We start from the raw sequence: 27,765 nt of genomic DNA, 5'->3' as shown, positions 1-27,765 counted from the left end.
GTAAGAACAAATAAACCATGTATTCCAAACATAAGTCAATAGGAAAGATGTTAAAAGCAGGCTACCAATATGAACAACAATGGCGTAGGAGGTTAAGAGCTCATGTATCTAATCTGGAGGAACCAGGATTGATTCCCAGCTCTTCTGCCTGAGCTGTGGAGGCTTATCTGGGGAATTCAGATTAGCCTGTGCACTCCCACACACGCCAGCTGGGTGACCTTGGGCTAGTCACAGCTCTTCTGAGCTCTCTCAGCCCCACCCACCTCACAGGGTGTTTATAAGCCCCTTTGAGTCTCCTGCAGGAGAGAAAGGGGGGATATAAATCCAAACTCTTCTTCTTCTTCTAAATCCACACTCTTCATAGATTAAGAGAAACAGTTAATGAGACCTACTATATAAATATACAATATGATAAAGCATCTCTGCAGAGACGGAAACCACGTGCCCCCAAACACACGTTCATAAATATTGAGAGAATGGTCACTGGGCCGACACTCCCCAGAGCCAGAAAAACTCAACAGCTACATTGTCATAACAAACTACCGGTATCTATTATATGCAGTTATATGAAGTTTCCTTCATTCCTGTTGCCTTTGCACCAGCCAAATTTAAACCTAAAACCTTCCTGACCTTTTCCCCAAAAGAAATAAAAGTTTTTTTAATGAATATTTCATTTTCGCCTTTTCACGAGCCATATTCAGACTTGTAATAATGAAGGGTTTCTCAGTTTCATCTTCCTAAGTTTGCGACAGAATACAGCTAAATACATTTCATTTGTATGGGTGGAAGGTGGGGAAATCACTATGTCTAGTAGCAGCTTTGTGATCCAAAACCCCTGCAGATAATTAGTCCCCCGTAAACAGACATACATAAGAACATATCTTCTTAATAAGTAGAACTTCTTAAGGTGTTAAGAAGAGGAATTGCATCAGAATTCCCTCAGAATTTATCTCAGAAATGGCACCACCACACAGACCAGGGAGGCACTGCAGGATAGTCAGGAAAAGTAAGACGTTATTCATTCTGTTTATTTTTATTTTACTGAATTTGTATCCCACCGTTTCCTCACAAGGCTCAGGGCAGGTCCCAATATAAAATATAATTTACAATATGGTATCACTATAAAACCAATTAAAACAGTTTAAATACAATAACATTAAGCGCACAACTAATAGGTAAAAACCGACTGCAATATATACACGTTTCTATCTTCTCCCCTCCCACTCACCCCCCGGAGGCTGGCCAGGTGGAAAACCCTGGTGGAACAGCCATGTCTTGCAGACCCCACAGGTCCTGCAGACCCCTCCTATCGTTTGGCAGTTTGTTCCGCCAGAGCCAGGGCCGTAAAAGCCAGCTGGATGTCCCTCAGGGCAGGGATTGTCAGGAGGTTCTCCGACGACGAACAGAGGCACCTTGTGGGGCAATATGGGGAGATGCTGTCCCGAAGATATGCAGGTCCAATAGCTCCTATGGCCTTAAAGGACAACACCAGTACTTTGAAGAAGAGCCCACTCCCCTGAGCCCCGCCCCCAAGCTTATAAAAGCAAAGGAGACGAGGACGGAGCCTTGCAGTTGCTTCTGCTCTCCCCAGAGGGGAAGGCAGAAGAAACTGCTGGCTGCCAACTGGGAGCCGGGGGGTGAGGCTTGGGGGGGGGGCGATGTCCTCAGGCTTCCTTGGTCTTGCCCACATTGATGATTACATGGGTGGGGCCGAGGGCGCCCGAAGGCGATGAGGTAGCATGACTTCCTGTTGCCTTGCCATCTTCCTGGTCATGTGGGGGGTTGATTTTGAGCCCCCACCTGACCAGATTAGTGGTGCCTGGGGACAGAGGGTACCCCCCGTCCCTAAGACCTAGATCATTGATCAATCCTTAAGATGGCGCCCGCGACGGATGCTTGTAATAGAGCTCCGTTTTAAATGCATTTTAATATCCTACCCTCTGGATTTTAGCCTACCAGGAATTTTTAGCCTAAGCCTGTGAGTTTAAGATAACTCCAGAGAGACTTTTTACCCACCTGAATGTGCTTGTGGGGGAGAGCAGCAACAATAACACTATCGGACCGGAGAAGCCTGGAGGAGGCCCGAGGAGCCGGGGATTACCGGGAGTTGTAAATCCGGGCGGTGCCGGAATGCAAGAGCAACGAGGGGCTGAGGGGGCGATGCGAAGTGGAGAGCTGGAGAGCCAGTGAAATAACTTTACAGCAGCATAACGAAGTACCGGTATGAGACTCACAGCGCCCGCAACCCCCCTGAACTTTATTACTTTCACTTTCTCCCTCACTTGTATTTTCGGCTGCCTTTATCTCTCGACGGCAGCTTGGAGCCCTATGTTGGCTTGGGGCTCCATTGCCGCGCCGGTTTCCTCTGAGTTGCCTTGGCAGGCCGTGGCACCGGCGAATACAGCAAGGAGGGGACGGAGCAATTGGGAGCAGAGACGGCAACAGAGCAGCTCGGAAGACCTTGGTGAGAGCGGGATTGGGGTTGGTGGCAGGAACCCCATTTCCCCCACCCCAGCGGATCCAATCAGTCCGGGGTGCTCCAGTGGAAACGGGGTTAGGACCAGTGGCAGAGGTCCTTCCCCCCACCCCCATATACGAGCGGAGACCTGGTTGCACCCCGGGGGGATGAGTCAGCAGCTCTGTAAACAAACGCCGAGTTCCCTACGATCTGGAGAAGAGGCGGAGGAAACCGGGACATTCCAACAGGGCAGGGGGTTGAGGTCGGTGGCAGACGACACCCCCCCCACTCCCTGGTTTCGCCCGAAATCCGGCTGAATCTACAGTGGTGGAGCCGGGAGTTTTGCAATCGGAGACGGCAGTGAGAGAGCCAGACAGACTATGCTTGGGGACATTTATTTTAATCAATGAGCATCTGAGCCCAGACCTGCCAGGGACAACTATTGGCAGGAACATTTCATCAGCTATCTCATTAATTGAGCTACAGATCTGGGAACTGGTGGCAGCAGCTCCCATTTTGGGCTATGATTCTGATCTAGTGCCCTCTCCTGCCCCCCCCCCCCCGTGGATGATGACGTGGACGATGACGTCGCCCCTGAGACAATTAACCCTCCTACCTGTGCTACTCTGTGGTGTGGCCGCTATACGGATACCAGCTGTAGCCCACTGGTGAGAGCTCTGGGCAACTATATAGCGGCAGCACAGACATTCTATTGGCTCTGTTGCTGTATTGTCACCTGCACTTGCTACCTGTAATCCCATGCGGCTGCTATCTTTACTATTAGTATTTAGCTGGTTTGTAACTGTAGTAGATTAGCTTAGAATAAGAGGGTGTTAATGTTAGTATTTTGTAAAGCTTAGGATGATTTTTTAGTTTTTAGTCAGTTTATATTGTAATATTGTATTAATATTGTAGTAAGACTGAGTCCACTTGTAGTGGAGGAGTCTATTAGGCTTTGATTAGATAATGGAGGAGGATGGGGGGGAGAAGGGGGCACCAGGGTTGGGGCTGAGGATCCCAGTTTTAATGGGACGGGGTAAATACAGCGGTAGGCGGCGGCCATATGATAGACAGCGGGCGAGAAATGGATATGCTCGCTCGCTTTCTGACCTCCGACCTATCCCTAGGAACGAGGATGGACAGGTTCAGGGATACTCTGCTTCGTCCCTGGTGTTGATCAATGCCAGGTCCATAAACAATAAGACCGCAGTTCTCCGGGATTTTCTCGGAGATCTGCAAGTGGACCTGGCTTGTGTCACCGAAACCTGGGTCCGTGAAGGTGAGACCGTTGCTCTGAACGAGGTCACACCACCAGGTTTCGCGTGCCTCCACCAGTCTCGAACCCAGGGCCGGGGGGGCGGCGTGGCAATGTTCATCTGCAATTCCATCCCCTTCAGGGCAGTCCCCGTCCCAGAGATCACTGGCATGGAGTGTGTCGGCCTAGAGTGGTTGGCCACGGAGAGGTTGGCTATCCTTCTGGTGTACCGGTCGCCTAGCGCACCGAGGGACGGCCTTCTGCGGTTGCTGGAGGTGGTGGCCGACTGGGCGTTGCGGTTTCCCAGACTTATTGTCTTGGGTGATCTCAACGTCCATGTCGACACCGCCTCTTGTATGGCGGCTGCGGACCTGGTGTCATCCATGGCGACACTGGGCCTCTCCTTAATTCTGGCCCCACGCATGAGGCCGGTCACACGCTGGATTTGGTCTTTGGGTCGGGGTTAACCTGGTCGTATCCTCTACAGACAGAGTGCCATGGTCCGACCACTATGCCCTGAAGCTGCGGCTGGACATGCCACGCTACCCCTGTCTAGGCGACGGGCCGATTTTTGCCCGCCCGCGGAGACTTATGGATCCAATTGGTTTCCTGAATGCTCTGCGGGACCCTGAACCTGCCGGCACACTCGATGAGCACGTGGAGGATTGGAACTCCCGCCTCTCTGATGCCATCGAGACTGTTGCTCCCCGGCGTCCTCTGCGCCCCCGCTCAAGGCAGGCTCCGTGGTATACGGAGGAGCTTCGCCACATGAAACGGGTGCTCAGACGTCTAGAGCGAGTGTGGAGGAAATCTCGTGGCGAAGCTGCGCGAACATCTTATAGGACGTTTATGAAAGCCTATGAGATGGCGACGAAGGAGGCGAAGAGGGCCTTCTTCTCCTCCTCTCTCGCATCTGCTAGCTCTCGCCCGGCACAATTATTCAGGATAATTCGATCTTTGACCTCTTTATCAGAGGGTTCTACAAATCATGGATTGGTTGTTAGCTGTGAGGCTTTTATGAGCTTTTTCGCAGATAAAGTCGCGTCGCTCCGCCAGGACCTTCCGGCCACCTTAACTACAATGAGCGAACTGGAGGCTCCCTTGCCGTCTTCAGGCCCTAGTTTGGCCCAGTTTTCCCTGCTCTCTGAAGCCGCTGTTGACAGGGCCCTGGCTGCTGTTAGACCTACTACCTGTCCTCTGGATCCATGCCCTTCCTGGCTGATTAAATCGTGCCGGGAGGAGCTACGACCCCATCTGTTGAAGATCATCAATGACTCCCTTGAGCAAGGAGTCTTTCCAGATGGGTTGAAGGAGGCGGTGGTCCGCCCGCTCTTGAAAAGACCATCCTTAGATCCTGGAGATCTGGCCAATTACCGCCCCGTCTCGAATCTTTCGTTTCTGGGGAAGGTAATTGAGAGAGTGGTGTTGGAGCAGCTTCAGGGCTTTCTGGATGACACATCGGCCTTCGATCCCTTCCAGTCCGGCTTCCGTGCTGGGCATGGGACGGAGACGGTTCTCCTCGCTGTCACAGATACGCTCCGTATGCAGCTAGACCGAGGCGGATCGGCGCTGCTGGTGTTGTTAGATCTCACCGCAGCGTTTGATATGGTCGATCACGACCTTTTGACCCACCGCCTGGCCGCTTCCGGGGTTCGGGGCACTGTCCTTCAGTGGATTGCCTCGTTCCTCCGGGGGCGTAGTCAGCAAGTGTGGTGTGGGGACAAAGCTTCCCGGAGGTGCCCGCTTCATTGTGGTGTGCCTCAGGGGGCATTGCTGTCCCCACTGTTATTTAACATCTATATGTGACCACTTGCTCAGCTGGTACGGAGCTTTGGGCTGATCTGCCATCAGTACGCTGATGACACTCAGCTCATTCTGTTGATGGAGGGGGGAGCTGCCGCTGCCCCTGCAGCTCTACAGCAATGTTTGGAGGCGGTCGCTGGTTGGTTACAACAGAGCAGGTTAAAACTTAATCCATCGAAGACGGAGATCCTTTGGCTTGGTCGTGGGGGTGAGATTGGGGATTTCCAGCCGCCGGTGTGGGAGGGGGCCATATTGGCACCGACCCCCTCCGTTCGCAGCCTGGGGGTCCACCTGGATTCGTCTCTTTCAATGGAGACCCAGGTGGCCCATATAACCCGGGTTGCGTTTTTCCATCTTCGACAGGCCCGTCGGCTGGCCCCCTTTCTCTCCAACACTGACCTAGCCACTGTGATCCATGCAACGGTCACCTCCAGACTGGACTATTGTAACTCGCTCTACGCGGGCCTTCCCTTGCGCCTGATCTGGAAACTGAAATTGGTCCAACATGCGGCGGCCCGGTTGCTCACAGGGGGTGCCTTTCGTGAACACATCTCCCCTGTGTTGCGCCGCCTGCATTGGTTACCTATCGAATTCCGAATCATGTTCAAGGTGTGGGTGTTGACCTTTAAGGCCTTACGCGGCCCGGGACCCTCGTACCTTCGGGACCGCATTACCCCATATGTCCCGGCTCGTCCTCTGCGATCAGCAGAGGCGAATCTACTGGAGATCCCTGGCCCCTTGATGACGCGGCTGGCCTCCACACGGGCCAGGGCCTTCACAGCCCTGGCACCGGCCTGGTGGAACACTTTACCACCAGCTATTCGGGCCCTGCGGGACCTTGGAGAGTTCCGCAGGGCCTGTAAAACCGAATTATTCCACTGGGCCTTTGGAGAGTCCAGCCGCCGATAATGCCCCGCCCCCCCCTGTTAGTAGGGTCCCCTAACATCATTGGGACCCCTCCTCATTTTTGGAAGAGGGTGGTATATGGGTCTCGCGGGCCCTATTGTAGAATGTACCTGTTTTAAGATTTTTATGTTTTTTGTATGACTTTATGTTGTTCACCGCCCTGAGCCCTCCGGGGATAGGGCGGTATAGCAAGTTTAATAAATAATAATAATAATAATAATAATAATAATAATAATAATAATAATAATAATAATAATAATAATAAGCAGATAATGCCACTGCGGGTGTCCCACCCTGGACATTCCATAGGTATATATACTCCCCTTGCTTTACTACTATCAGATCCTCTGAAGATGCCAGCCACAGATGCAGGCGAAACGTGAGGAGAAAATGCTACTGGGAACATGGCCGTACAGCCTGGAAACCCCACAACACCCAAGATAAAAACTAATTAAACAAAATAAATCACTCTGATTGTGGTCTTTTTTTAATGTAACACCAACTTTGGGATATTCATTTGTATGTCCATTGAGGACTAGTTAATCTAGTAGCTTTCAGTGTAGAGGCTAAATTCAAGGTCTGTGTTTTTTAAAAATTATATTTTAAATTAACTTGTATAATAAATTGATAGGATTCATTTTTATATTGTTGGTTACAGGCGGGCAACTTTTTCCCCTGGTAATTTCTGGGTCTGGCTTCAAAAGCCTTGTATTGGCTTTTTCAGCTTTCCTGAAAATTTTTGAGTTTTTAAAGCTAACCCCCCCCCAAAAAAAAACAAGCCCCCCCCCACAAACTGAATACAGAGATCAGCTGAAGTGACCCCTGCATGCAGGTGTCCAGTCCCGCCTCCCCACTTGTGAAGCTGAAACGGGCTTTGCATGTGGAGAGGGAAGGTTGCCCATGGAGTCTGTGGTTCCTGACCTCTGCAGGCAGCCCTGCTGGTCGCCTCCCTGCTTGCAAAGCCAGAAGCAGCTTCACAAGAGGGGCAGAAGGACTGGCTGTGAGATCAGGAATCTCCAGACCCTGCAGGTACCTAGGAAAGCCAGAAAAGCGGAACCTATTTAGGTTTTTTGGCACTAGGATGTTTGGCTCTGCCGAATAGTCTGGATTTTTTCAGCCCCACCCCCAAGATGAAATGGTGGGGGGTTTTTTTTGGTTAATTTGGATTTACTGAATGACCAGCCCTATCATTTGTTCTCAATTTTTGTGGTAATTAATTCAATTTTGGGGTTGGTCCCCCCACCCCACCCACACACACACACTTTTGATGTGGTGCTTGCCCAGGACACAGACAGGCGCGGAGCCTAGGTGACGTATCCGCTGCCTGTGTTCTGAGCAAGTCTGATGCGGGCTGCCTCAGAAAGCTGGGACAGAAGTGGCTCTCTGCATTTCCCCCCCCCCCCCTTCCAGTAAATATTCATGCAGACAGATTCAATCCTCCTTTCTTCAGACCTTCTATTCAGGCACCACTCCCTGCTGATGAGTAGAGGTTTTTTTTTAAATAAAACATTTCAATTTTGTTGAGTATTACTGCTCAAGAAAGCATGAAAAGTGCTGCTGTCAAGAATATACCAGAATTGTACCAGATTTAGTTTAATTTTGTATTTTTAAATGGTAAATTCTCATTCATACATCACTTGATTGTGCATTCAGATGCTGTCAGTATAATAAACATTGAGTTCTTATTTATTTATGTATTTACCTTCTACCAAAATAAATACTATGAAAGTATGGGCAGCATGTAATTTGATATTCTTGCCTCAGAAAAAAAGAGATAGTTACAGCTCTGGTTATTTATTTATTTATTTAATCTCAGAATTGTGTAGAGGCAGAAGCGTTGGACGAACCCCCCACTCATCCGTGATTCTGACTGGGTGAGTTTGGGCCAGGGATTTGGGACTCAAAGATCAGTGCGAGGGTCAAGCAAAGGATGGGAGAAGCGGGAAACCGCCCAGAGGTCACAGGGAAGAAGGTGATGTTTTTAAAAAGTCGTGTGATAAACGATACTGCCAGTGAAAGAGAAGTGCTTGCTTAGCTCTCCTGCTGAAATACCTGGTGCTTAATTTCTTGTTCAGATATTTCTTGTTTTCTGCCTCTAAGGCATAAAGGTGTATGTGTAAAATATTTATAGTCTACCACTAGGTGGCAAAATTATAGTATAAATCCATTTTACAGATGCAGAATTCTGGCTATATTTGTTTCAAACATCGCTGTTCTCCATCCAAGCCTAAGGTGGCTCATAAAAAGACCGTTAAGACATACCAATAACAGAAGTAAAAGCCTGGCATGAATTATAATCGAGAATGTGCATAACACCAATAATAATAACAGAGCCTTCTCTATGCCATAAAAACAAAGGAGAAACTAAATATATATCCAATTTGTAGCTAGATAAATAGATATAAATAGACACAATCTGGATCCAGAGTAAGAGCAAAATTGGTTGAGACAAGTGTCTGTTTTTACAACAACGATCTTGCTCGATTCAGGCATTGCATCAGGAAAGGCCCTTGCCCCAAATATCCCAAATAAAGAATCAAGTGAAATCACAGGTTTATTTAAATCAGCCTACTAATGCTTTAACTGTGCGTGGGCTGGGTTAGGCAGCATATCCTTGGCTGCCTAAAATCCACTCTGTTTTCAATCTTGGTCAGCAGCTACCACAAGCCTAATTTATCCTTGCCCAGACATAAAGTACTAAGAGATGTCCAGCCCCCTGCCCTGATGCACCATAAAGTTATTAACCAGTTCTGGAGAGATATTAAGCAACAAAGGTGCTCATTCACAAGCCCCATACTTTTGTAAAGCCAGGGGTGGTATGGAATACCACAAGGATCATCCAATCCAACCCCCTTCCATGCAGGAACACACAGTCAAAGCACCCTTGACAATCAGCCTCTGTTTTAAAACTCCACCACACTCCAAGGCAGTTTATTCCACTGTTGAACAGACCTTACCATCAGGAGATTCTTCCTAACGTTAAGGTAGAAACACTTTTCCTGTACCTTCAATCCATTCCTGCTTGTCTGTCATGACCCTCTAATGTCTTAGCCAGGGTCCTTCCATATTTCTTTCTACAGAGCGCTTACAAAGGTTACATGTTCCTCCATTGTTTCAGTATATAAGCACATCATCCATGTACACCACTACCCCCCAAAACAACAAACCATGCATTATCTCATTAATCAGGTTCATGAACATCCCCGGGCTCCCACTCAACCAAAAGGCAGAACAAGGTACTCAAATTGACCATAGCGGGTATTGAAAGCTGTCATCCACTCTTGACCCTCTGCAATTCAGACCCAGTAATAAACTTCCCTTAGGTCCAGTTTGGTAAAGATGCATCCCTGGATCAGGCACCCAGGATCACTTGAAAATGGGGAGAAGTCTACTCATCTTCACAGGCACCCTGCTGGCTCCCCCCTCCCTTCGCAAAGTTGGGATCCAGGTTTACAAATGGGGGTGCCTATAGAGATGGAGAGAACTCTTCCCATCTTTACAGGAACCCTTCTTGGCGAAACCAAGAGGTTGCAAGGGCACAATTCTGCATTTGCACTAGGAGCCATATCTCTTGCCCTGGGAGGATTAGTTTTCTATAAACAGTTGTATTGTTTTGCACAACAGGCTTTATTGCTAGTAAGATATAAATATGGCGTAAATTTGAGAGAGTACCTTCCATGTTACTTATTGCTCCTAACATTCTTCTATAGACATAACAGCAGCTTGTTTTGTATGAAATAAGCAATGACTTATAGCCTTGATTAGTGTCAGGGACTGTATCTAGTTCAGGGCTAGGGAACCTGCGGCTCTCCAGATGTTCAGGAACTACAATTCCCATCAGCCCCTACCAGCATGGCCAATTGGCCATGCTGGTAGGGGCTGATGGGAATTGTAGTTCCTGAACATCTGGAGAGCCGCAGGTTCCCTACCCCTGATCTAGTTGATTGAGATGCGTTCCTACTTCAATGTAATGGCTACAAGATATATGTAACTAGCCTGGTATACAAGAGCAGCAGTGGCGTAGTGGATTAGAGCATGTGCACTCTGATCTGGAGGAACCGGGTTTGATTCCCAGCTCTGCTGCCTGAGTTGTGGAGGCTTATCTGGGGAATTCAGATTAGCCTATGCACTCCCACACATGCCAGCTGGGTGACCTTGGGCTAGTCACAGCTTTTCAGAGCTCTCTCAGCCCCACTTACCTCACAGAGTGTTTGTTGTGAGGGGGGAAGGGCAAGGAGATTGTAAGCCCCTTTGAGTCTCCTATAGGAGAGAAAGGGGGGATATAAATCCAAACTCCTCCTCCTCCTCCTCCTCCTCCTCCTCCTCCTCCTCCTCTTCTTCTTCTTCTTCTTCTTCTTCTTCTTCTTCTTCTTCTTCTTCTTCATGTTACCACTGCTCTACTGGGATATTCTTTCTTTGAGCTTTGCTTTATGGCTTCACACACTGAGTAGATAACTAGGCTTACCCCTGACACTTTTGGTCTCATGGGAAATGGGGGCATTGTCCTGTGGGGGCAGGAGGCCAGGCAGCTTTATCTCGATCTATTGCCGACTTTGGGGCACCTCTGTTCCAAAATAACTCTTTTTCACAAACTTTTGGAAAACAGGAGGGGGAATCAACTTCTGAATAAAGGGGATAGCAAAAGCCAGGTTCGCTAGAACTGGCTTTGTCAAGCTGGATGCTTCAATGCCTAACAATAAATGTTGCTGGTCAACAATCCAGAGTCCGTTTATTGCTTCAAGGTCCAAGTATGTTAGTAACTATTAGTCACATACTCCTTCAACTTCTCTGATTCTAATTTTGATCCCAAATATTTCATTTTTAGATAACTGATTCAGCAACATACAAAAAGTACACTTGCCATTTCTCCTCAAACTCATGTTTTGACTATCTATTTACAAGATTTGTTAATTTAGCCATTGTGGCACACTCTTGCCTTTTCCTCTCAGGTTTCTGTATTCACACATCTTTCAGCTTTCCAACTGGAAGTCAGTGTTACTCTCACTCCCATTAGCAAATAAAATATAATTTATTTGGGATGTTCTCCAAAAGGATGCCTAACAACATTGTTTGTGCATCGATTGGAAAGTTGATCTTCAGTATTTTTTTATTTTTTGCACGTGCATCTAAACAGTACTTTTAAACTTTTTCACAAGTCCACCGCATATGATAAAATGGCCCAATTTCTTGACACTTCCAACAAAGACCATTATGGTTTTTCTTCACCTGCATGATATCTTTTGGGGTCACATGCCATCTGTAAAACATTTTGTACCAAATCTCTCTCAACGTTTGGCAGGTTGTAAATGTAATAATCTTGGTCCCTGATAACTCCCCTTGTTGGAAAGATATTTTTTCTTGAAAGTTTTGCATCCATTTTACCATGCAATCTTTTTCTTATTCCATTTCAGTATCATATTTAACAATATAAAAACATGGCACTATTTGTCAATGCTGACACGTCCCGTTTTATCACAAAAAGAGACCTCAGCCCCAGGTATGCTGAGTGATCAGTTTGCTGTTTCAAAGGCCATATGGATTCAACTTGCAAACACCTGTCCTACTGGTAATACATGTTGCGCCCTGGATTGTTTAAGAATGAGACTTCATGTTCAAGCTATTTACTTTATTGAAAAAAGCATCAGGAATGAGCATTAAGACTTTCATTGGCAGAACTAAGAATTAAGAGCCAAAACAGCTTCCATTATAACCTTGTAAGGGTCTGTTACTCCAGTCATCAAATGAGATTCAACAAGGCTTCAAGAGCTTTATTGGAACCATGTCAGCCCAAGGCTCAGATAGCCAAAACTAACGTTTGGCTCTCTGGCCTTGGTATAATACCTGTAAGTTACAGAAAGGTTCAATCCATAATCCCACCACCCTCACATTCCCATAATATCAGCATCAGATATCCCATAATATCAGCATCAGCAGAAGGATGGTGGGAACAGAGGCATTGTTTGGGACAGGCAGCTCACTCAGAGAAAGGCAGATAAGAATGAACGTTCAAGCTCTCTTCCCTAGTTACTTGCAAGCAGGGGGAGGCCTCCTTAGCCTCTGGCGATAATAATGGCAGAGCCATCTGTGACCTTGGGGTGGACGTGTGAGATGCCAGGCCAAGAATGGCGCAGGCCTGACAACCCTCACTCCATCCCCCCCCCCTTTGACATCTCTTTACGCCCTCCTTTGGCGACAATTCCCAAGAGGGGGGGAACAGCACCCCTCCATTCTCATGGGAAGGAGACAGCATGGTCTTCACTAGAGAAAAACAACCTATGCTCCCCAATGCTTTGAAGTGTAGAGGCCAGCAGATGCCTAACGAGCAGATTCGCCCATGTCTAAAAGCAAAACTAACAAGCAAGCAAGAGATAGCAGTCCTAGAGAGAGGCTCCCACATCCTGGTCAGGAGACGTGACTGGATCAGAACAGGCCAGATCATGACAATACTAAAGCCTTTCCCAGTAAGTTTTGTAAGCAAATACATTTTCTATTTCTTCAAAGTCTTTGGATCAGCAATCAGCTCTGACACAGAGCCTCTGTATAAAACTCCTGGCCACTAATATTTATGCCAGTATCATGCTGGGTGAGCTGGAACAAAATCAAACAGTAAGGGAGACAGTCAATGGACACCCCCTTCTTACAAGCCTCTGCACTTTTTAACAGAAGCTGGGATGATGTCATTGTCTGCCTGGAACATCTGAAACCACTTGGAAGTTCCTTCCACTCATAAAAGGTTTGCTCTGCAACCTGTGTTTATATGGCACCAGCAGTATGTTACTTATTTCAAACATCAGCCTATATGGAAGGAGACTCAAAGGAAGCCAAAGTTATGCAGTCATTCATAATTGACCTTCAAACAACTCTAGCAATATCCTTGTAAAGTCTGCTGGGCAAAGAACTGACATTTGGGTTGGGCAAATTGGGAGTAACTCCACGCAAAAACAGATGGAGGGCTTTGGGCAACGACAACTGACTTCCTTGTCTCTCTGAACTGAAATGCCATATGTTGGTCCATGTGTTTTATCAGGGCTCAGAGAGAAAGATAGATAGAAAGAGCCCCAAACCTATATGATCTGGGACAATTTTTCAGACATCCAGTTGTAGTAAAATACTTTTTTGAGTAGATTCTCTTGAGTCACCTTTTCTGTTAGCTTGGCAATGAAAGAAAACTTTATTAAGATGAGTTACCAATAGCACCATCTGCCAAACGGTTTTGCCAACATGTATAATACTGAGGGCAACTACTGGTTCTGTGGTGAGAATATGTTTCCACATGTTGTGGAAATGCAACTGGACCAGTAATTACTGGGAAAAGTAATCGACATACTTTCATATGGACTTGAAATTATCATTCCTTTCTCAACCCAGAATTGGCACTGAGTCCAAAAGTTGGACTCAAAAAGCATGAATTTAGTTGAACACCATTGCACCAGAATGTTCATTTTTTGGCAAGATATTGGGGGGGGAGGGGAATCTTCAGCTCCACATTTGAAAGAATAGATGAAAAAACTGCAAGGCTTGGTAAGCATGATTTAGATTATTTAGTTCAATCAACATATTTACAGAACTCAGATAAATGGGAAATTGAACTTTGTTGTATAGAACAGTATATAAATAAAAATTATATAAATGTAAAGATGTAATTTTGGTCCATATTTACTTTTTTTTGTTTCATCAGTTTCATAAACATATTTATTATTGTGAATTGTAAACAATTTGTAAAATAAATTTTCATTTTACAAAAGAACTTTTGAGGTGAAGTGGGTATGCAGGGGTTTTCACATAATTACATTTTTGTAAATTAAGCTTGGCACCCCGAGACCAGGCAGTATCACATTTTTGGGATTGACAGCTCGAGATGTCCTCTTACACTAAAGATTCAAAGCAACTGTAATTGACAGCTGCATTCCAAAGAGTTGTTCTGGTCATAGAACCTATTGATTAATGGGGAGTTTGAATAGAATTCTGAGTATGGCAGTTGAAGAGTTCTGACAGTTGAGAACTGACAGTTGACTAGAAAACAAGGTAACAGAGAGACCTTGGAGGCAGCTGTCAGGAGGCCTGTTATTATGGGTTTTTTGCTATTGCTGCTTTCTGTATGCTGAGGGTGGAGGAATGGGTTAAATGCATTTCTAACTGACTTTCAACTGTCTTCTGTATGATGATACACTGTACCAGGTGCTGGCTTTACCGTTATCTTTTTCACAGTTCCTTTTGGGCGCGCATTCCCAGGATGCGAGGTGCAGTCTGCTTTAACTACTGGGTTTTGCGCGGGCAAACCTCAGTTCTGGCATGACCAGAGAAGATCCTAATTACTCAATAAACTACTGTACTTTTACATGAGTTTGTTTCAGTTTTTGGGATTCTGACAGCAGCTTTGTGAGATGCAAGTTATCTGGTGGAGGATTCTCGTCTGGAGTGAAAAGGAACATATTTGGTGTTTGGATCAGAGATGATCCATAACCAGTTATATCTAAGGACACAGCTCTAAGACTGTAAGTGATCCCAAAAAGTTTAATGGAAAATGGCTCTATTAAAAAGGGTGATCCCAGGCCAGTTTAAAGGGGAAGTGTCTTAATTTTCCTAACTCCTGGAACTAAATAACAACTGTGTAAAAGAAGCTTAAGATTACTCTCCTATTCAAGACCACTTGGAGGACAGATGTGCCACAAAACTGGAAGAGCACAAATGTTATCCTAATCTTCAAAAAACAGAGAAGGGATGACCCAGGAAACTATCGTGCAGTCAATCTGACCTCTGTCCCAGGAAGGATAATAGGGAAGATTTTAAAGGGATCCATCTGTGAGCATCTGAAGGACAACTTAGTGATCCGGGAAGCCAGCATGGATTTGTTTGTAAAAGGTCCTGCCAAATCAATCTCATATCATTCTTTGATTGAGTGATGAGTTTACTGAATTATTATTATTATTGTAGATTTCACAGCTGCCAGATCTTTAGCTGGTTGTTGGCCTTTCATTACAATTCGAACCTCACCCATAGGAAGTTGTAATGTATCGGTGTAGTATTCATAGAATCATAGAGCTGGAAGAGACCACAAGGGCCATAAAGTCCTACCCTCTGCAATGTAGGAACACACAATCAAAGCACTCCTGACATGTGCTCATCCAGCCTCTGTTTAAAAACCTCCAAAGTAGGAGACTCCACCACTCTCCAAGGCAGTGAATTCCACTGTCGAACAGCCCTGACGGTCAAGAAGTTCTTCCTAATGTTTAGGTAAAATCTCTTTTTCTTCACCTTGAATCCATTACTCAGTGTCCTAGTCTCTGAGGCAGCAGAAAACAAGCTTGCTCCCTCTTCGACATGACATCCCTTCAAATATTTAAACATGGCTATCACGTCACCCCTTAACCCAGTGGTGGGATCCAAAAATTTTAGTAACAGGTTCCCATGGTGGTGGGATTCAAACAGTGGCGTAGTGCCAATGGGGCTGGGCGGGGCACAACAGGAGCGTGGCCGGGCATTCCGGGGGCGGGGCATTCCTGGGCGGGGCTGTGGCAAGGACGCAGCCACTGTGCCGGTCCTTGGGCGGGAAACGAATACACGCAGGTGCAGGCTGCCACGCATGCCAGTGCACCTCCTGCTAGACTGCTTCAAGTTCTGCGCGCTACTGCTGAGAGGAGGGGCGTAACTAAGGCAAAAATCACGTGGCAAAATCACCCATTAGTAACCCCCTCTCGGCACACACAAATAATTAGTAACCTACTCTCGGGAACCTGTGAGAACCTGCTGGATCCCACCTCTGCCTTAACCTACACTTCTCCTGACTTAACATCCCCAGCTCCCTAAGCCACTCCTCATGGGGCATGGACTCCAGATCCTTTATCATTTTGGTTGCCCTCCTCTGGACCCACTCCAGCTGGTCAATATCCCTTCCGAACTGCAGTGCCCAAAACTGTACACAATATTCCAGGTCAGGTCTAACCAATGCAGAATAGAGAGGTACAATTACATCCCTCAATCTTGACACTATACTCCTATTGATACAACTCAGAATCGCATTGGCTTTCTTGGCTGCTGCATCACACTGTTGACTCCTATTTAGTTTATGGATTACTAAGACTCCCAGATCCCTTTCGCATGCAGTGTTGTCAAGCCAGGTGTCACCCATCCTATATCTTGCATTTCATTGTTTCTGCCTAAGTGTAGTGTCTTACATTTATCTCTGTTGAAACTCATTTTGTTTGTTTTGGCCCAGCTGTCTAATCTGTCTAGGTCATTTTGAATTCTGACTCTGTCCTCTGGGGTATTAGCTACCCCAGTCATTTGCATTTGGTGTCATTTGCAAATTTTATTAGCATGCCCTCTATTCCATTATCCAAATTGTTGATAAAAAATATTGAATAGCATTAGGCCCAGGACAGAACCCTGTGGCACCCCACTAGTCACTCCTTTCCAGGATGAAGATGAGCCTTTAATTACATCCTTTGAGTTCGATCAGAAAACCAATTAGAAATCCATCTAATAGTAGCATTGTCTAGTCCACATTTCACTAGCTTACTTGTGAGAATATTATGGGGCACCTTGTCAAAAGCTTTACTAAAATCCAGGTATGCTATGTCCACAGCATTCCCTTGGTCTACCACAGCATTCCCTTGGTTTACCAATTCGTACGGATTCCAGCAGGGCTGCCTTCTGAATTTGATCCATGTTAATTTTGTCAATTTGAAGATGTTTCAAGTGCTGCCCTAATGTTTTCAGGATGGCACCCGGGGTGCCAATTACCACTGGGACGACCTCAGCTAGTTGGTGCCATAGATGCTGAAGCTCGATTTTCAAATTGTGGTATCTAGTGACCTTCTCGTGTTCTTTTTCAATGGCCCTACTGTCACCGGGGACTGCTATGTCGATGATGGTCAAGTGCAAATTCAGTGTTGAGTACACATGTGATTTTACTTATAACTGCAGCTCATTTAAGATGCACAAGTAACTGAAGAATTTTTAAAAACGTGGCTGTGTGTGTGTTAATTCAACACATGTGGACATCTGTCTTCAGGGCTTGGATTTTCTTTTTGATCTTTGTGAATTAATGAGTGGCAACCATTTGTTTACGTCTTTGATGGCAGTCCATCTGTCATCACTGTTAGACTGAACCCCACAACGAAAACAATCGTTTTCCTGCGTTGAACATCATTGCAATCCCTCTTTCCAGCTGGACAAAATGATCAGGTTGTCTTATACGAGACACAGGAGGATTTATGCTTTATAGTTTGTGTCACAACTCATAAAGTCTATTGAGACTTCTTATCCAGCTTTCTCAGAAGAACAAAGCTTCCCTACAGCGATTCTTAGAAATTATTATCTTTTAAGAAAGTTGCAAAAGATTTGTCTCTCTGCCAGTTGAGTCTCGACTGTCTCTGAAAGAAGTAAAGGGAGGACAAGTTAGTTGGAAGAAAGATGCAGACTTGTCTCTGGCTATTTCTTCTCTCTGAATTTATTGAAGCGTCTGCTTGCCTAACAACATGGAAAGGATGATAATGACTCAAATGAATCCACAAGGTGAGGGAATGGCACAGCTCCAAGCACCATAGCTGTGGCAAACATCAAGGAACATGCCTGGGTAACTTATAGGTTGATTGTACTCCCTTACTACATTTTGACTGTATATTTCCCTCTGATTCAATTAACACATGCGAGTAGGATTTATTCACCCCTCTCCTGTGATGGAACCTGACTCTGCATTGGTTTTGAAACCACAAGGATTAGCTCAGAACTACTCACTCAACATGCTTGACTTGCACTGAAAATCCCCCATTCTAAAGGAGGCTGTTTGTTGTTGCTGCCATATGGGAGCGAATGAATGACCTTGCTTTTGCTAATCCTGAGAGGGTTGAAAGTCGCCCCACAACTGTGCTGGAGTAGCACCTTGGTGGTTTCCACACAGGGAGAACATTGTGTGGTTTCCCCGTTACTGGTGCGGCTGCAGCAACCGGGCTTCCTCAAAACAGGGCTTTTCCCCACATTTTTCCCTTCTCCCCCAGCACTGGCCACCTCCCACTATTGGACCACTGGGCATTTTCATGCTTTGTTAATTGGTAATTTTATATTGTTATATCAATATAGCCTTATAACAATAAGTGAAACAGGTTCTTTGATTTCTCACCTACATTTTTTTTAAAAAGCAAGTCTCTAACGCATTCTGTTGCAGAGATGAACCTTTCTTTTATGTCTCCAAAAGGGAAGAAGCTAGAGACCTACTGCTGGCGGTGGGGGAAGACTGCAGGAAAATCTGTCTCTGTGTGGCAGGGGTAGGGGGAGAAAATGGTCATCAGAGGTTCAGTCTTCAAGGTGTCTGTGGACTTCTGTTCAGTTTTGCTACTGTAACACCTATGTTAAGAATGGGATGACCCAGAAAGGGGTGGAGTCTGAAAGAAGCAGAAGGCTGCAGAACTCATGAGGTTGGAGGAAGCAAGGCTACCAGGCTGGGACCTGGATGATGATGATGATGATGATGATGATGATGATGATGATGATGATGATGATGATGATGATGATGATGATAGTAGTAGTAGTAGTAGTAGTGGTAGTAGTAGTAGTTGTTGTTGTTGTTATTTTATTATACACATAACACAGCGAAAGTGTCTGGAATTCATCTCTGAATATCGAGTCCTTCCCAAGGACCTAGGATATTAGAGGTATTTGCGTAGAATGTGTGCAGTTCCTAGAAGTGCTGCTTTCTGCAGCATGTGGACTGATGTTCTGTCCAAGTTCAGGCTTTTCAGATGCTTTTCAAGGTTTCTTGGGATTCCTCCTAGAGCACCGACTACTATTGGGATTACTGTTGCTCTTTTTTGCCACAATCGTTCAACTTCAATTTGTAGGTCCTTGTATTTTGTGATCTTTTCCAGCTCTTTGTCCTCTACCCTGCTGTCAACTGGCACTGCAACATCTATGATCCAAACATGTTGTTTTTCTCCCACTGTTATGTCTGGGGTGTTATGTGCCAAGTGTTTGTCTGTCTGTATTCCAAAGTCCCAGATTATTTTTGCTTCTTCATTTTCTGTGGTCTTCCTGCGAAGCCAGTACTCGTGCCCAGGTCTTGCTACAGGGCAGGCCATACTTTTTGCAAAGGTTCCAGTGCACCATTTCTGCTAGCCTATTGTGACGTTCGAGATAGTCAGTTTGGGCTATCTTCTTGCAACAGCAGATGATGCGCTCCATGGTTTCATCACCCTCTTTGCAGAGATGGCACTTTGGGTCATTGTAGGACTTTTCAATTCGTGTCTTTATTGCATTTGTTCATAATGTTTGCTCCTGGGCAGCAAAAGTCGGGCCTTCAGTTTCCTTCTTTAGAGTTCCCCTTCTGAGCCACTCCCATGTTTTCTTGCTGTCAACTGTCCCTTCAATGTTCTTAAAGTACTGCCCATGGAGTGGCTTGTTTAGCCACTGCTCCCTTCGTGTTGTAAACTGTTGGACTCTATATTTTTCTTTTGATTCTTTGGCTTTTAGCATCTCAGCCATGTGGACTTCTTTCAATGCTGGCTCTTGACTTTCTTGGATGTATTCTTTCAGGCCTCTTTTCTCTTCCTCTACTGATTGCTTGTCTTGGGTCAGCCCTCTTCCTCCTTCTGACCTTGCTAGGTAGAGTCTGTCTACATCACTTCTTGGGTGCAGTGCTCGATTTATGGTCATAATTTTCCTTGTTTTTCTGTCCAGGGTGTCCAATTCGGCTTGTGTCCAGTTAATTATGCCAGCAATGTAGCATACTACAGGCACCACCCAAGTATTAATTGCCTTTATTGTATTTCCTCCATTTAGCTCCATTGATTTCAAAATGTTTCTTACCTTCTAAGATATTCCTTCCTAATTGCGCCTTTGACTTCTGCATGCTTGATGTTCTCTGCTTGCAGTATCCACAAGTATTTGTAGCTTTCATTCAGTACCAACATTTCAGAGTATATTTAGGAGACCCTCCTGATGATACCACCCAGGTTTAGTGAAATTTCGTTCAAGGGGTCCAAAGTTATGGACCCTCAAAATGTAGTCCCGTCTACTATTAGCTCCCATTGGAAACAATGGGGGATGGGGGCACCCCCATTGGGGGTCTATAACTTTGGACCCCCTGAACCAAACTTCACCAAACTTGGCTGGTATCATCAGGGGTGTCACCCGATGATACCCTGAAATCTTGGTGTTGCTAGCCTAAAAACTGCACCCCCTGGTGGCCGACAAAGTAAAAGCCCTAAAATATTCTTTAAAATACACCTTCACTCGCGTATAAGTCGAGGAGGGCTTTTTCGACTTATATGTGAGTATATATGGTAAATCACACATCGGACACTTCCCAAGCGTCTAGGACTGTGTGATGTATCGACTAATACTGCATGCAGAGCCGGGTAGGGTGACCTTTTGCAGCTGACAGATGGTGATTTTGTCAGCACCAATTGCTTTTAAGTGCTGTCCAAGGTCTTTAGGCACTGCACCCAGTGTGCCGATCATCACTGGGACCACCTTTACTGGCTTGTGCCAGAGTCTTTGTAGTTCAATCTTTAAATCCTCGTATCATGTAAGTTTTTCCAGCTGCTTCTCATCAATTCTGCTGTCACCTGGTATTGCAACATCGACTATCCACACTTTCTTTTTTTCTACAATCGTGAGGTCAGGAGTACTGTGTTCCAAAACTTTGTCAGTCTGAATTCGGAAGTCCCAGAGTAGTTTTACGTGTTCATTTTCAGTGACCTTTTCAGGTTTATGGTTCCACCAGTTCTTTGTCACAGGCAGATGGTAGTTGTGGCACAAGTTCCAGTGAATCATTTGAGCAACAGTATTATGCCTCTGCTTGTAGTCCGTCTTAGCAATTTTCTTGCAGCAGCTAAGTATGTGATCCATTGTTTTGTCTGCTTCCTTGCAGAGTCTGCACTTGGGATCTGTAGTCAACTTTTCAATTCTGGCTTTGATGGCATTTGTTCGAATTGCTTGTTCTTGGGCTGCAAGAATCAAGCTCTCAGTCTCCTTTTTCAAAGTTCCATTTGTGAGCCACAACCAGGTTTTTCCTTGTCAGTCAGATTTCTTGTATTTCTGTCCAGATCGTCCAGCTCTGCTTGCGTCCAGTTTACAATTCCAGCAGTGTATCTGATGACAGCTATGGCCTAGGTGTTGATAGACTTGATTGTATTCCTGCCATTTAATTTGCTCTTCAAAATTTTTCTGACCCTTTGGACATGTTCTCTGCTGACCACATTTTTTTCACATGTCCATGCTTGATATTGTCCAGCTAAGAACTGGTGGGAACATTGTCCAGAGAAAATAATGGAAAATGAGAAGGTCAAGATTCTGTGGGACTTTTGAATCCAAACAGACAAAGTGTTGAAACACAATACACCAGACATCACCATGATCAAGGACAAGAAAGTGACCATCATCGACACAGCAGTCCCTGGTGACAGCAGGATCAAGCCTAGGGTGGAGGAACTGAGATGCATTTAGGATTTTTTTTAAAGCACACCAAGGTGTTTGCTAAAACTGCTTTTATTTTTCTGTTCCTGTTGAATTTTTGTGGGAAGCCAAGTGCTGTGATGACATGTGAAGGAAAAATCACAAATCAGATGGCTGCTCCACCAATTTAGCTTTCCTGAAGTTATCCCACCCCTTGCACAGCATTCTTGCTTAGGAGTGCCTTTCTTGACTGCCTTTTTATTTCTATTTTGTGGTGGGGGTTTATTGGGTTTTGGTAAGTGAAAGTTTTACTTCCCTCTCCCCCCACACCCCTCCCCCTTCCCCCACCAGGCCCCCAGTATGATAATAGTGTAATTATTTCAGGGAGATTATTAGCATTAAATGTAAGACCTAGTTTTGGGGAAGCAGTGTAGGTAACCCTGTTAAGCACTGTTAAACCCCACTGATTTTCATGGGAAGAACTAAAGCACAATCCTTTACCTGGGAGTAAGCTCAGTTGCTGGCAATGGTTCTTGCTTCTGAGTAAACCCTCCTAGGGTTGTGATTCACCCGTTTGAAGCGTTGCACGGTTGCTTCAAAGCAAAGCCACCGACTACCGCCAAGCTTACTCCCGAGTAACATGCACCTCGGAGCCAACTGCTTTTTCTAAACTAAAACCTCAGTATTCAGGTTAACTTGCCGTGTTGGCACTTTGTGATAAATAAGTGGGTTTTGGGTTGCAGTTTGGGCACCTGGTCTCGAAAAGGTTTGCCATCACTGCTCTAGCAGATTTTGCTGTGGCTACATGTAGATGCTCTTCTAAGCCATTCAGAAGCAAGGACGGCTCCTTTAATCCCTTTATCCAGCACGGAATGGAAAGTAACTTCTGGTTGAGGACAGCATATGGATCCCAAGTAAAAGAAGTCATTAATTAGGCAGGGCGATCAGAAGAGAATGGATTTGTAGGCATTGTTTCCTCCATGTACCCAAGGTGACTACAGATGAAGTATCTTGGAAAACCTGAGATTACTGTGTGATACAAGCAGAATCTGATGTGACTTTTATTCTTAGGAGCAACTAGTCACTACCAAGGGCAGATTGAGATTGTTTACTTGGCCATATTGATGCAAGAAAGTATTAAATCTAGACTTTCTGAAGCAGAAAGGAAGTAATAGGCTAAATTAGCCAGGGAGTGGGTCACGAGGCTGATGTAGAAGCTGAACCAAGCAGCACTTTTAACTAACGGCTGATGAAAACAATGAAATGCACAGATATAGAATGGGTGACGCCTGGCTTGACAACACTACACATGAAAGGGATCTGGGAGTCTTAGTCTACAAACTGAGAATCTACAAACTGAACATGAGTCAGCAGTGTGATGTGGTGGCCAAGAAAATCGATGTGATTTTCGGCTGTATCACTAGGGGTATAGTGTCTACATGGAGGGATGTAATTGTACCTCTCTATTTTCCATTGGTTAGACCTGTCCTGGAATACTGTGTACAGTTCTGGGCACCACAATTCAAGAAGGATATTGACAAGCTGGAACAGGTCCAGAGGAGGGCAGCCAAAATGCTCAAAGGTCTGGAACCCATGCCCTATGAGGAGAGACTTAGGGAGCTGGGGATCTTTAGTTTGGTGAAGAGAAGGTGAAGAGGAGACATGATAGCCATGTTTAGATATTTGAAGGGACGTCATGTTGGCAAGGGAGAAAGCTTGTTTTCAGCTGCTCCAGAGATTAGGACCAGGAGTAATGGGTTCAAGGCAAAGGAAAAGAGATTCCACCTAAACATCGGGAAAAACTTCCTGACAGTAAGGGCTGTTCAACAGTGGAATGCACTGCCTTGGAAAGTTGTGGAGTTTCCTTCGCTGGAGGTTTTAAAAGAGAGGCTGGATGGCTGTCTGTCAGGAGTGCTTTGATTGTGTGTTCCTGCATTGCAGGGGGTTGGACTTGATGGCCTTTGAGGTCTCTTCCAACTCTATGATTCTATGAATCAGATGGGCTTTCATTGAAGTCTCACTCTCATTACATTTGCCCTCTTGGGAACTAATTCATGCACGCAGGACAGTTAATCTGCTGCAGCCCAAAACACAGAGGTGTCATCTTCTGCTGCTGAGATGGAGCAGGTGGGAGAGGTTGTATTTTGTGTTGGCTTATTTATTCCTATGAGATGACAGCCAAAGTCTGTTTTTCACAGGCATTGTGGTCTCAAAGATGAATGCCACACGTGCTTTCACGGACACTCACATCAGAGGATTTCCCTGCTGAGAACCTTGTCTTGAATGGTGAATACAATCCCATCCAGCATAGGTTGAATGCCACCTTTTGAGTCAGTTGAACCGTTCAATGACAAGATGTCTGCCTTGTCTAGACCCTGCTGCCATCTGTTAGCCTCCCACCCGCCCTACTGCCAACTCGAGAACTTGTTCAAAACATCGAAATGTTCACCTCACTCGGATGTCAAGGAGAAACTGTGTTGGGTTTGCTTGGCAGCATCAGGTGGGGGCAACCATGTTTTTTGGCCCTTTCCCCATTTACCTTAAGCCCCGCGCTACTCTTCTCAAGTAGCGCGGGGTCCCGGGGCACTCCCCACTACAGGGGCGGCGACAGCGCAGCCGCCCCGACGCTGCTGCTCTCGCGCCCCCTCAGTGCGTGGCATCCCTGGCGCTCCTCAAAATGGCGCCTTTTGATGACCCCGCACAGAGCGCAGGGTTGTGGGGACGCCCGGGCACGTGCCAGAGATGCCGCGCGCTGAGAGCAGCATGCAGCAAAGAGTGGTCAAAGGTAAGTGTGGAAAGGGCCATAAATACTTAAACTAAAACACTTTGAAAGGCAGGTTCTCCAGTTCAGTTGATGCAGAAACAGCAAGCCTCAAATGGTGATGGAAATCAGCTCCCCGGGCCCCTGCACAGAAGAGGGAGCCATCCCCCCTCCAGGCAGCCTCTGTGCCCACAGTCCACGCTAGAGGAAGGGGAGTAGTGCTGAGCTTTTCCCTCCTGAAATGCTGCCCTGCCTTCAGGACTGCGACAGGCAGTAAACTTACTTGAGAGACGGAGTCTCATTCAATCACATCTGAAACTCATAAAGCTGCATTAATGATGCCATTGTAATGAACTGATGTCATGGCATATTTTAATCGTAACTGAAGAGTTAGTCTGAATGCTGCTGCTGCTGCCATCTGCTCTTCTGTCATTTTTGGTGATTGCAAAATGAACATATTTTACAACAACATCAGTAAACCGGAGCCTTAATGACAAGCAAAACGGGATGTGGACTCTGCGAGTGAGCTCATAAAAAGTGTCATGCAGATGGAGATAGTGATGTTTACTCTTTCCTTCAGGCAGAAGTGGTTCCTTTCTGGAACTAACTATGTCATAACAGCTGTTGACTGATTGTTTCAGAAAAGGTTATCTGTTGAAATTTCCATTTTATGCACCCCTCTCTGTCACAACACAACATGGCAGGACTCCAAGGAACAAAGCTTTCATTTTGTATCATGATTCAGGACATTTGAGGCTAAAAAGCAAAATCAAACAAAGCCCCATTTTAGTATTCTGGGGGAAAAGAGCATTTCTGCTTATATAGTTGCCATCAAGCAAAAGACCACCGGGAATTTCAGCAGGGTGTGAAGAAGAAAAAAAATGCATCGGACATCTTTTGAACAAAAACACTTTGACTGTTCTGGCTGCAGGAGAGCTTCTCTTCAGTTCCAGACTACATACAAGTACGATTTCGGCACCAAATAAGGTTTATCGGAGGTCTCAAAGAGTTCCAACCACTGCTGCATCGCTTTGGAAGGGCTCAAATACACCATATGCCCAACACATGTCTGATCACAAGTGTGCAACTGGATTCAAAGTCCAGTTTGACTGTGATATCTAAGAACAGATACCAACGACTGACTATGCCAATAAAGGCTTATGTATGTATGTATTAAGAGGAAGGTGAATATAAAGTTTAGAGGATAAATCCCGAAGACTGATTGGTCTACAATTGGTCAACAATTTGCTGGTTTATGCAAACAGGCTTTATAATACTTTGAGTCCAGTTAGCAGGGTTGGAGCAAGTTTCATTGATAGCAGTGAAAAGCTTAGCTAAAATTGGACACCACCACTGCATGGTCTTCTTATAAACTTCAGGTGGAATTTGGTCCTCACCTGGGGCTTTGGCATAGGAGAGAAAGCTCATCAGCTGAGAACATTCAGAGGATGTGATAGGGCCGTGGTGACGAACCTTTGTCACTCCAGATGTTATGGACTATAATTCTCATCATCCCCTGCCAGCATGGCCAATTAGCCATGCTGGTAGGGGCTGATGGGAATTGTAGTCCATAACATCTGGAGTGACAAAGGTTTGCCACCACTGTGATAGGGATGGCAGGGGATTCTTATCCTGTACCACATGGCCAGCTATTTTCTCTGTTCTGGGATGTTTTGTCTTCAGCTGGATGACATCTTGATGATTTGTGAACAGGGAGGATGTCAACTATGAAAGGCAGATTAGCAGCAAGAAATGCCAAGAGGAATGTGAAATTGTTATAAAGATTTGGCTCCTGAACAGAATTAGCAGAACAGCAAATAATGAATCACTTCTCGTCTCTCCCAAGGAAGAAGTCAAGCAGCCAATTCTGAACAGGACTCACCTTACTCAGCCTGGCTGTGTGTGTGTGAAAGAGAGAGACAAAGGCCCGTTGGTCTGTGTGAAATATTTATATCCCGCCTTTATATCTTCATTTCCCATTGCAGCTCATTATTTCTTTGTTTTGTCAATTTGTACCTCACCCTGACCGAGCTCTCCCGGACTCAGGGCTGCTTCCAACCAGATACACTGAAGTATAAAAATATAACATATAAATGAAAATGTATAATTTAAAACCACAAATTCTAATTTTACTTCAACAGACGGCATTCAAGTTACATACCTATTATATGATAGTAATCCCAGTGATGAGTTGGTTTGCTGCGATGGTAAATAATTGCTGACAACCGCTCAAAATAACCAGATCCTCCAAGGGTGGAGACAGGAAAGGAAGAGAAAAAAGTGGGGAAGGGTAAAAGGGGGGGAGGGAGGGAGGGAGGGAGGGAGGGAGGTCAGCCTCAATCATATGCCTGGTGGAACATCTCCATGGAACTGGCATTGCAGAACACAGTTAACTTCTTCAGGGCAAGGGTCTCATTAGCCAGAGAGTTCTACCAGGCAGGGGTTAGAGCCAAGAAGCCCCTGGCCCTGATTGAAAACAGCTGGATGGTTCCGTGCGGGCCTGAAGAAGCTCCATGTTGCAACATAAGAAGTATAACTCTTGCCACATCTCATCTCGTTCCCATTGCCAGGCATCAGCTTGGGGGCCCATACACCTGCCTGGACCTGCACCTTTGTCCACACCTCTTGCGCCTCCATGTAACACTTGGTGCTGATTTCCTGGTCCATCGGTTGAGTAAGCCAGATGTACTCACACCATCCTTTGGGCCAGGCTTCCCCATAGTCATATGATAAGGGGGCCAGCTGGTATGGCGACTCCATACCCATTCCACCTTGGGCACCAGGCCCAAAACCTCAGGATGGACCGTTCAGTTTGGAACCGAGAGTGCAACCCCTCGTCCCCGTCACCTGGGTCATATGGCTCCCTGCCGGGGGGACTCCCTGCCTGGGACCTCATCGCCGAGCAGCAACTGTTCCATCCCCGGATCGGAGCTGTTTGCAGGTTTGTTGGGCTGCCTGCTGCCCATGGATTGCTCGCCTGTAGCTCCATCTGTGCCGGACATGAAGCCGAGTCTGGGCTGCTGTGAGAATCGTCTTAATGTCAGACCCCTCGTCCAAAAATAATAGAAGCTGTAGATTTGCTCTACTTTATTTCGAAGCAAAAGGTAAACATCAGCAAAGATGATTTTGAAGATCCCGCACAAAACACTTGCCAATATCCCCCAAAGCTCCCCACCCCACTGTAGCCAA

This window comes from Sphaerodactylus townsendi, linkage group LG04 (assembly GCF_021028975.2).
Source record: "Sphaerodactylus townsendi isolate TG3544 linkage group LG04, MPM_Stown_v2.3, whole genome shotgun sequence".
Classification (NCBI taxonomy): Eukaryota; Metazoa; Chordata; class Lepidosauria; order Squamata; family Sphaerodactylidae; genus Sphaerodactylus; species Sphaerodactylus townsendi.
The sequence above is the reverse complement of the archived record's forward strand: the minus strand, read 5'-3'. Positions refer to the sequence as shown.